The 11171-nt window shown below is 32.8% G+C and overlaps 1 pseudogene; it reads left to right on the forward strand.

Moving 5' to 3' along the window:
* Positions 1-6683: 6683 nt before the first annotated feature.
* On the forward strand, positions 6684-6780 carry LOC122121122 (annotated as a pseudogene).
* Positions 6781-11171: the final 4391 nt, after the last annotated feature.

Below are 11171 nucleotides of genomic sequence, written 5' to 3' on the forward strand. Positions count from 1 at the left end.
AGAGTTATAATTAGGACATAGTTAATAGATAATTCACCCAGTTCATGTATACCATGTTAATGTGAATAATCCAGCAGTGTTGCCAACAAATGGATGACATTAATTTATAAATTTAGAAAAACCAATATTTTAAGGGTTTGCTTTAATATGGTATCAACAGAGTAATTGTGTGACATCTACTTTCTTCTACCTATATATAATACAGGAAGCCATTTCCTTATTTACGTGCCTCTGTATACATGAAGAAAAATGCTAGGTTTGGGGTTTGTTTTCAGTTTTGTTTTTGTTTTATGGGTTCGTCCTAGAGCTTGAACTCTTGGCCTGGGCAGTGTCTCTGAGCCTGTTTATACTCAAGGCTCGTGCCCTACCACTTCAACCTCAGTGCCACTTGAGTCTGGCTTTTGTGGAGAAGTTTTTTGGAGATAAGATTCTAAGAAACCTTCCTGCCTGGGTGGGCTTTGAACCATAATTTTCCTATCTTTGCATCCTGAATATCTATGATAGTTAAAAAAGTATAAATATAAATAATATTTGCATGTGTTCTGATCTCAAGAATACCAGTGGAGGAAAAATGATGCAGTTCATTTTATTGTGGTGTTATTTTCAGAACAAGGAGGGCCTCACATTAGCAGAGGTGTAGTATTTTTTCAAAATAGAGATAAGGTATTCATGATGTGAATTAAGAAATTTAAAGTTGCCCCTTACAAGTTGGAAACTGTTGGGCTAGGATGACTTTATGGCATAAATCTTGGGATTGATGGTCATAGAAATAATAGCTTACTCTGATAAACAATTGTTTACTCTTGAATTAATTATTACACATGTTTCATAGTCTTATCCTCTACCAGAATGTGGCTATTTTTCTGTTGACTTCTCAATCTGTAAACACCCCATTAGAAAATGCATCTATTGCAGAATTACATAACATGCAAACAGGTACTGTTTTGAATCTCTCAGGAATGTTGCGAATTTAAAAATGAGTAGTTATTAGTCATACGAATTTTGAAGAACACATATATTCTGTCCTCTTAACAACTTACTTACTTTTAAAAGTTATGGGTTTCCATAGCATTAAACTGTTTTCTGTTTTAGAATGAGAAAGTACTAAATTTATACTTTTTTGAAAAATTTGGCAATTATATTGTGAAAATATTTTCTAGTTGGATAACATTCAAGTTGATGACCCGCTGATAAAGAAGGGGTAATTAATTCAAATTAGATGCCAAATAGTATTGATTTTTAAAATATTACTACATAAAGAATATTATTTACTGTGCCAATACAGTGAAAGTATATTTTACGCAGCTTATTTTTTTCAATTTTATTATCAAAGTGATGTACAGTGGTGTTACAGTAATTGTAAGGAATTAACTTTTCAAACTTGTTAACACTCCTTCATTTTTCTCACAGTTTTACTTAACCCCTTCACCCCTCACAAGTTTTAATGTACTTTTCCAACATATTGTCTTGTGAGTATTGCTATTGCATTGGTTTTCCTTTTGTCCTTTGTCTCACCATTATGCTTTTCCTCTTCCCTTTGCTAATTAAGGTAAATATATACACAATACAAAATGAAATACAGCAGGGATAAACCATAGGGGAAAACCCCAAAGAAATCAGAAATCACATAGTTCATCAAAAACAACAACCACAAATGAAAAAAATCTGGTTCCATATATTTGAATTCATTTTGCTTAGCATCAGCTAATATGGTTATATATACGCATAACAAAGCCACTGGAAAATAATAGCTGCATGGATACTATATCATGAAACAGCATGTTAACTTTTTGATGGTAAGGGTGGAATTAAGATTGATGAATTCGTGGTTCTGATAAAGGATTTTCAAGAGTTTTAAAGTTATGACAGGTAAATTTTAATTGTTCAAAATTTTAACAACTTAGCCTATTAAGAAAATTTAAAATTGCCTGGAAGAATAGGCTTTCATGCAAAGAAATCCAAGGAAACTTAGTAGAGAGGGAGAAATGTGGATGAAGATGGCTCTTTTTCACACTAAACAATCTGACCTCAGAAACCTTGCTGTAAGTCCTGTAGGTTCCCTTGGAATTGTCTTTACCCAGGAACTATATTCTCACTGTTTGAAACAAGGTTGTATTGCAATTTAAATTCAAAGTTCTTAAAAAAATGAGGCTTCAAAATTTGTGAATTTACCTTTAATTTCCAAGCAGTTATTCTCTGAAAAAGATAATTTGAGTCAAAATATTTAGGGAGAAAGTGCCCTTCATAATGGAAGAAGGTGTTGGGATTACACATTTCTGTTTTTAACACTTTCCACAATGTCTTTGGATGTAAAGCAGTGAAACACAGAAAAAAATTTGATTGTATACTTCAAACCAATGATTTCACATTTCTAAGTGACTCACAAAAAATAATATCCTTATTAATATCAGATAGTGAAGACTTCTGTTATTTTATATGCCAAAAAGTTCAGAAAAGAATTAGGCAAATGGAAATGTTAATTAAAAAAGTTCTCTTAGAAGCCTTAGCTAAGTGTATTGTCTTCAGCAGTGAAGGGAGGTCAAAACTTTTTTATATAAATTGTGTTAGTATTTTTACTCCCTAAAGTGATTTTACAGAGCCCATTTAGCTCACCACAATGCAGAACTGATTGAATGAAGACATGAAAATAAATTCCACATCCAAATGAGGCAACTTAAAGAGTTTTAAAAGAGAAATAATGAAGATGTAGCAGTGGTGGAGCCCATATAGTCCTTCAGGTTCACTAGACCTGAAGCCAAGAATCTGTGATTAATTGGAAATCCGGCAAGAGCTAAGAGGAGGACATAGAAGTAGGACATAGAAGCATTGTCCTTTTGTAACAGACACTGTCTTCCAAGGTATGGGTGATTTAACTGTATTCTCCTCCATACATCTTGGTGAAGAAATGCAAGACCAAGAAAAAAATAACCTATAGAAATAATTTTGCACGGAATAACTTCACTGTTCCTGATATGGTATCTCAGGAGAATCTTAAGAGAGAAGATAAAAGTGCAGTATTTTTTGGTTTCCTCTAAACATCTTGTTAGCAAAATATATCTTTGAGGTTAGACAATTCTGATTGAACCAACATGCGATGGAGTACTTAATTTTGACTTTAGACACAAGAAGTCTTTCAAGGTAAAAGAAAAAATATAGTCAAATATTTGTGATCACAGCTTCTTGGACAGTTTTCTGGAGACATTGTTTTACATTAGATTTCTCCTCATTAACATATATGTTGTTTCATGGCAACCAAATGCAAGAGGGAAGTTTAATGGGCTCACTTGGCCAATTAAACAGCATGAAAGAAGCAAAGGGCAAATAATATTTAATGAATTACTTTGACGACCAATTACTTTGCCAGAAGAAAGAAGCAAAAATATAATTCAAAATCAATTGACTTAAAATATGAAGAAAGAGTAGTGAAGAGAGATTAGAGAAAATATAGAGGATTGTTTTCTCTCCAGTGGAGTAATGGGTTCTTGATCTTGTTTCTTCTATTCTATCCTCACAAGCTACCAAGTGTGTCTCAGGATTGGATTATCCAGTTTAGACAGAAAACTCTTAGAAGAAAGATACTATTTGCAGCAGATGTAGGTGATTTATAACCTTAGATAATCTATTTAATTCTGTTCAAATTTCTCCCCTATCTCAAACTTCCCATTTTGAACAGCTTTGTTTGCTTTTCCCAATACAGCCCTACTTTAACTGATTAAAATTTTGAGATGTCATATTCATACTCTCTAGAGATTGTTGTTAGGTTGTAATTTTTGTGTGCTTTTGTTTCTTGTTGTGTTTTTTAACTGAATTTTAAAAGGTTGTGCAATTGTATTACAATTAAATATATCCATCTAATTGTCTAATGCTCCTAGATTAGAGTCACTCTTTCCATCATTCCTCACCAACCTGTTCTCCAAGATTTATTTCCAATTTACCACTTCCTTTATCATATGTGCACATTGAGTATTCTAACTGTACTTGCCACTTGTTCATTATTCATTCATTCTATGTCTTTACTATAATTCCTCTCTGGTTTCAACTTCCTGATTGTCATTCTGTTAAACTGTGTATTAATACTTTGAAAGGTTTATATACATTCCATGGACTTTCAATCCTGCATATTCTTGAACTATGTCAGCCTATATTTCCATAATTGATTCATCTGCAGCAACAATTTGCAAGACTGGAGACGTGAAGCACCTAAACATGATTTTATTCTCATTCATTTAGAAGATTAATCTTTAGTCGAAAAGAAAGTTAAAAATGGATTAGAATGTATTCTTAACTACGAATTTTTATAAATGGCTTTGTACAATGGTGAGATTCTTTTATTTTACATGGAATAATATTTTCTACTACCTATAAGTTTTGGAAAAAGAAGAAAATACAATTTATTCCAAGAGAGGAATATGATAAAAATAGAAGACAGATATTATGTTTGTCATATCTCAGAAGAGTACCGATATTCAAGACTTAAAGTCATATTTCTTACTATGTTAGACAGAGGGAAAACATAAAATAACATATGATAAGGCAACTATTTTTGACTTTTTAAAATGTAACTTATTAAATGATGTAATTTATTAGCTAATGTTTGGGTTTGAAATTTAGGAGGCTGATCTATTTATCACATTTCTGGAAGGCCCTTACTGAAAAACACAAATTGTGGGTGGTACTATTTCTACACTTTAATGAAAGGTTGAACGTGTTTTGCATTAGTGTTGTGTACATAATTCAACTCTATTGTAACTTGTTCCCTACACTTGAAAAACTTGTAATGTCACTAAGTATCATCAACTTGTCAAATGTTATTTTGGCGAATGTGATTTTGAAAAATTTATTTGAAAAGGAATACACTTTTAGGAGATTCAATGTAGATTATCATTGGTTTGAGAGTGACATTTTTATACCACAGAACCATGTTGTACTGAAGTCCCAGTGTTTTGAAGCACTTCTTAGTGCTTCAAATGTTTTTTCTGAATTACATTTGACCTCTAAGTCAAGTTTTCTGGGCTTTGGTAGATCAATTATGGATCTATCCTTCCAGGAACTATTTTTTGGCCAATTTATGTTGGAATAAAATCTTTCATTAATCATAGGGGTGGAGTATTAAAAATAATCTTATGACACTTTGTGAACTTGTTCACTCATATGGGCTGGTCATCTGTAAGTTGAATGTTTGAATTACAGTACTTTCTCTCAAATTTTGTGATCTCATCCTTCATTTTAAATTGCCTTGCATTTCACAATTGCTTGCTGCTAATTCCTGCATCTCAAGGAATTGGGGCCCTGAAATGTAGGAAATGAGAAATTGAGATGGGTATTCAATTATTTGTGTTGACATGTTGCATGGGCCTTGGTGGGAAGACTTGCCCCTATTATCTGATGATGCAGGCAACTGGGACCTGGGATCCTAGGACCCATGGTTACTGCAGAAGAATAATATTTTTTAGACATCTTAGCAAAATTTGGGCATAATCAGTAGGAATGCTTCAGAAATATGGAGAAAAACAGCCTGGGACAAGAGAGTTAAAACATTAAACAGAGCAGCAGGGTAAAATCCATTATAGATTAGAGGAAAACACTGTTTTTTACCATGTGGATTCAGAAGACCAAGAACAGTTACAATGTATCACAAGTTTATACTAAAAACATTGCATTGATACTTTTTATAGTCTAATATATATTTTAAACCTATTTATTTATATTCCAAATCTATTTATTGGAATAAATAAGTATCAATTTATTTGTCCAATTATCAACTAATTCCAGTAAGTTTCACTGTGTGAAATATAAAATAAGCACATATAAATATAAAATATATAACTGTATATAATATAATTAAAAGACACGTGTGTTGCATTGTTCTGTTGTAGTTACTGTATCAAAGGCAACTTTGTTTTAAAGTATTATTCCATTATCTCTACCTCAGTGTTTGATAGAGTTAGACCTAAAACTTTACCATTTCTAGATTTACAGCATGGAGGCAATAGAAAACACTGTGATTAAAACATTATCAATTTAATGCCTAATAATGAGGAGAAATATATGGACTTCTGAAAATATTTGGCGATAAAAAGGCAGTAGTGTAAGTTCCTGCCTGGTTGGATGGTAGACAGGCCAGGACATTAAGTAATCATGCATACCAACAATTTTTTCACCTTCTTGGCTTTAGCTACTTTTGAAATGGAAGTTTTGTTCCAGTAAGACAATCTATGCTGTCAGGGTAAGATGTTCTGATTGGTCTGTTCCCACATGGAAAAAGCGTAAAGGCTCAGGTAGACATTTGTGCCAGTAACACCTCATTTGGGAAAATGTCAGCTGAAGAAGTTTAGAAGTAGCTCTCAAGCAACGCTTACTTTGAATCCATTAGGTCCACAAAGCTAATTCAGTTGGATAAATAAATACTTGAAAAAGCCATCACTTTTGGACCTATCTATAAATAATTGAGAGTACTATCAAATTCCAAATCAAAAGACTTAAGATAGTCATTCACAAAAAAAATTGCAAATGTGAGTAATCAACTGATCAATATAATTTTTTCCACTATTCACAGAATTTTAGGGAAATAAGACCAATAGCATTGTTAGGAACATTAAGGTTACCTTGTTACAAGTAGGCACCCATAGGTATAAGCATGTATAAAGATTGCTTCATTAACTACATAATTTAGAGGATACTACATGCTTCAGCAGCATGTATACTCAAATTACAATACAGATACTAAAATGGCACTTGCACAAGGATAATATGAAAATGTGAGATGTATTCCATATTTTTCATTCTTCAGATGCAAGAAATGAAAAACAGTTATTAAAAAGTTGATTACAAAATTACAAGTATAACAATACACACAATTCATATAATTAAATTTAGTTTGACATCAGTGTATTAAACCTTCACCTCAGATAGGCGTTTACATAACATAAACTTTACAAAAATTTTCAAATTAGAGGTAGAGCGCTCGCCTTGAGCTGAAGAGCTGAGGGACAGCGCCCAGGCCCAGAGTTCAAGCCCCACGACCGACAAAAAAAAAAAAAAAAAAAAAAAAAAAAATTAAGAAATAAGCAATTCTTTAAAAAAAAAAAAAAATTTCAAATTAGACAACATTGTCATTTTATCCCAAAGAAAAATAATATTAAGACCTAGAAAAAAAAAGGAATAAAACTGTTTCTATATGGAATGCAATCAGAAAGGACATGTTAATGAACCTATATATTATAAAATAATGTAGAATTCAAAGTATATCTAGGAGAAAATAAAATAAATTATGAACATTATGCAAACATAGAATATAGAATATTTTAAAATATACATTTTCATGCAAGCACCAGAAATATTTTATCTTCTGTACTACTCATTTCAACAGGTAAGTTAAAATTATTTCTGATTAAAAAATCACAAACCCTGAAGAAATCATTGTACATGTGTACAAAAACTATTTAATATATTTTGACATCCAATGCAGGCAATTCACTTGGAAGAATTCTGCGGAATCCATGAATTTTTACAGTAAAATATTGGTGTTGCCAGGCACTGGTGGCTCATGCCTATAAACCCTACCTACACAGGAGACTGAGATCCGAGGATCATGGTTCAAAGCCAGCCTGGGAAGGAAAGTCTGTGGTACTCTTATCTCCAATAATCCACTAGTAAACTGGAAGTGGAGCTCTGGCTCAAGTGGTAGAGCACTCATCTTGAGCTGAAAAGCATAGGGATAGCTCCCAGGCCCAGGGTTCAAGCCCCATGACCGACCAAAAAATAAAAAAAGATATTGCTCTTACGACTTAGGTGAACAATTTGTGCAGCCTTCCAAAACTTGATAGAGGTAATGATACATACTTATCTTTTTGGCAATATCAAATGCAGTTTCTTCTATGTTGCTCTTCAGGCCTGGTTTTATATAATGGTTCAAAAGAAGGAGATCCTGTGTATCTTTGCTATCTCAATTCTCAGCAGCAAGATGTGAGGGTGTCAAGAGGCCTTTAGTTTGGGCATTGGTATCTGTATCATGATGAAGTAGGAAAGAAGCCACTCTGGTATTATTCCACGTATATGCACTATGCAGGGGTGTCCAGTCATCTAAAGTTATTACATGTGTCACTTGAGACACCAACTCACTGACAATGCCTAAGTGTCCACTGTAGGCTTCTCGATGAAGAGGGGTATACTCATCGTCATCCCTACTATTCACATGAGTGGCCTTTTGGGAAAGAAGTCTCCGCACTGTAGTAAGCCGAATATTTTTGGCAGCCCAATGAAGAAACTTACTTGGATCCTTCTCCATTTTTTTCTTGCAGTTGATACCATTCCTTACTTTTTCATGTTGTTCCTCATATTCCTAAGAATTTTCTAACCAGAGACTTTGAGTGCCAGTGAGAATGAGGTCTCCATGTATTTCCCTAATAGTTCATATTGTTTGAACTGGTCAGAAATATTCGTTGAATTTTCTGCATCTGTTTATTCACCATTATTTGTTTTCTCTTTTTCCAATTTTACTATTCGAAATTATTCTAACTGGAGAGTAGGGAATTTATGGAGAGCAGAGGAAAGATGTTCCTCCGTATTCAAACATACACACTGAAAATGAGGACCAGTGATGTCTTCATGTGCAACTTATTCTAGGAATGAGAAAATAGAATCTAATGCCTTCTATATAAATGATTTGGGAAATCCAAAGCAAAAAGTGAAATGATGCAACCAAAAATATAAAAGCAAAATAAATTAGGATAATTATGGAACAATCATATTATCCATGAGAACCAAGAAAGGGAGAGAGAGAGAGACAGATGTGCAGTGACCTAGCTAGCCACAAAATCTATGCCTCTGATCAATTTATAGAGCAAACAAAATTTTATTTTTTAAAAAAGATGGAAATAGAATTCATGTAATTATTTGAAGTTAGTAAATACATTTTTAGTAGCCTACATAAAGAGACATAACTTTGATCAAATTACAGAAAATCAACTAAATCCTTGATAATTCTAGTAACAGATCTGACTGAAATCAGTTGAATCACGCTTTTCCTGTACAATGAAGGAATAGGAGGGTAGTAAAGCAGCTAGAGAAGTCAGGGAGATGGTATCTGTGACAAAACTTTGTGGAAATTGGCATTGAGGATTTCTTACTCATGATCCACTTGCACTGGAAGCATGATTCTGAACTATTGCTTGCTGATTCTGAACTACTGATTTTATCATTATATTCTCCAAGAAAAAAATGTGAATTGATATTTAAGGACTACTAATACATTTTGACCTCCTCACTTTCAATCATCAACATCACATGAAGACTATAGACAGGCCTACTTTTTAGATGAAAGCAAATGTCTTTAAAAAAAAACAAGGAATGTATGTAGTCATGCAAAGGACTTCTATTTTACTAATGCCTCATGCATTTTTCTAATGTTGGGTACCAATATATAATGGATCTATTAGAAAACTCTTAACGCTCATATGTTCAATGGTGAGTTCTCTTACACTATATCATGGTATTTTTTGTGTATGGTCTTAAGAATAAATTTACATTACTAACTTGTATTTCTGACAGGACAGTATCATCACTGTACACCTTGCTTCTATACTCTCATTTTTAAATTAATATCTAAGTATGTGCATTAGATACCTATAGAGGAAAAAGTAGAAGCCACACTCATGGCTTATGTCTTTAGTAGTAGTTAATCAGAAAGATGAAATGTGTGGATTGTGGTTTGAAAGCAGACCAAGGAATAAAAAGTTCATTAGATTCTGATTTGAAGGTAACCAGCAAAAGCTAGAAATGGAGTTGTGGTACAAGCAGTAAAATGCTAGCCTTGAGAAAACTGAAACAAAAAATAAATACTGGGACAAAGCCAGGTCCTGAGTTCAAGCCCTAGTATTTGCACCAAACAAATGAATTAATTAATAAGGCAATTAATTAATTAAAAATAAATTAAGTGGTCACATGTGGAGAGGCAGATAAAATGTAACATGCATGGTGATGGTTTATGTATTATTTTGTAATAAGGCATATTATCATTTGTCCTAATCACTAATATTTTATTTGAACTTTTTTGTACAATAAACCCTGAATTTAGCATGCATGTATATGTGTGTATACATGTGCGAACATGTGTGTATGTGTATATGTGTGCGTGTGCTGTTGCAATGTTGCTTGCCAATGTGGACAGGGTGAGGCTGAAAAGAGCTAACTGTGTTGCAATGTTTTTATTTATCAGTCTTCTGTCATGCCATTTCAGTGGAACCACCCGTCTGTACATATTATTTGTCTAATAATAACGTCATCATAATCAAAGCATTTACAACATTAAGTTAGATAAAGAGACTGCTTTCAGCTCTTATTGTATGTTAGGTAAGAAGATACAGACATAATTAGGTAGTAAGTTATTGCTGTAAAATCATTGTCAGTACAAAATATATATTTGACCTCTTAAATTGGTTATACTTTTAAGATACACTCATGGAGTGATTTGGACCGACTTTACCAAACAGATATTACTCTCTCGTTATTCCTGTAAAACACAAATTGGATAAACTCTTTCCGGATTTCTGTTGAAAATCACTTTCTTTGCAAGATCATATCTATTCTCACTAAGAGATAATCAAACCCATATTACTTTTGAATATCCCATCTTATTGATTGAAAGTAAGTATTGTGGATATGCTTGTTAGATATTCCTTTCAAAAATGAACAAACAAAAAGCATGTGTCATGTCCAGATTGTGGACGTATTTGAAAGTGTTTTGTACATGCACAGGGATCTTTACTAATGGCTCTTTTGTGGGAGTAACTATGGCAATTTTAACAAATAAGGCTTACATAACATCCCAGAGCAAGTCTTGGAATTTCTGAAAATCCTTTGAATATTTTAGTTTTATTTCAGTTCATTGACTATAGAGATAAAGTTTCTGAAATAAAAATTGTTAAGATCTGTAAATGTAAGTGGGTATATAGGCATTTTTATGCATCATTTTATGAAAACCCAGTTTTTATGAAAGTAAATGGAATAGAATAAAAGAACGTAAGTGAATTGGGTAAGCTAATTATTAGTATAACTTTGTTTTCTATTAACAGTCCATTGAATGTACATGATGCACTTAAATTATTTCCTTTGTGTCTCTGTACTTCAGTTAGTTTTAGACTCTCTTTAGTTATGAGTGAACTTTTAGTATA

This window comes from Dipodomys spectabilis, unplaced genomic scaffold, assembly GCF_019054845.1.
Source record: "Dipodomys spectabilis isolate Male_0828 unplaced genomic scaffold, ASM1905484v1 ptg000183l, whole genome shotgun sequence".
In the NCBI taxonomy this organism is placed as follows: domain Eukaryota; kingdom Metazoa; phylum Chordata; class Mammalia; order Rodentia; family Heteromyidae; genus Dipodomys; species Dipodomys spectabilis.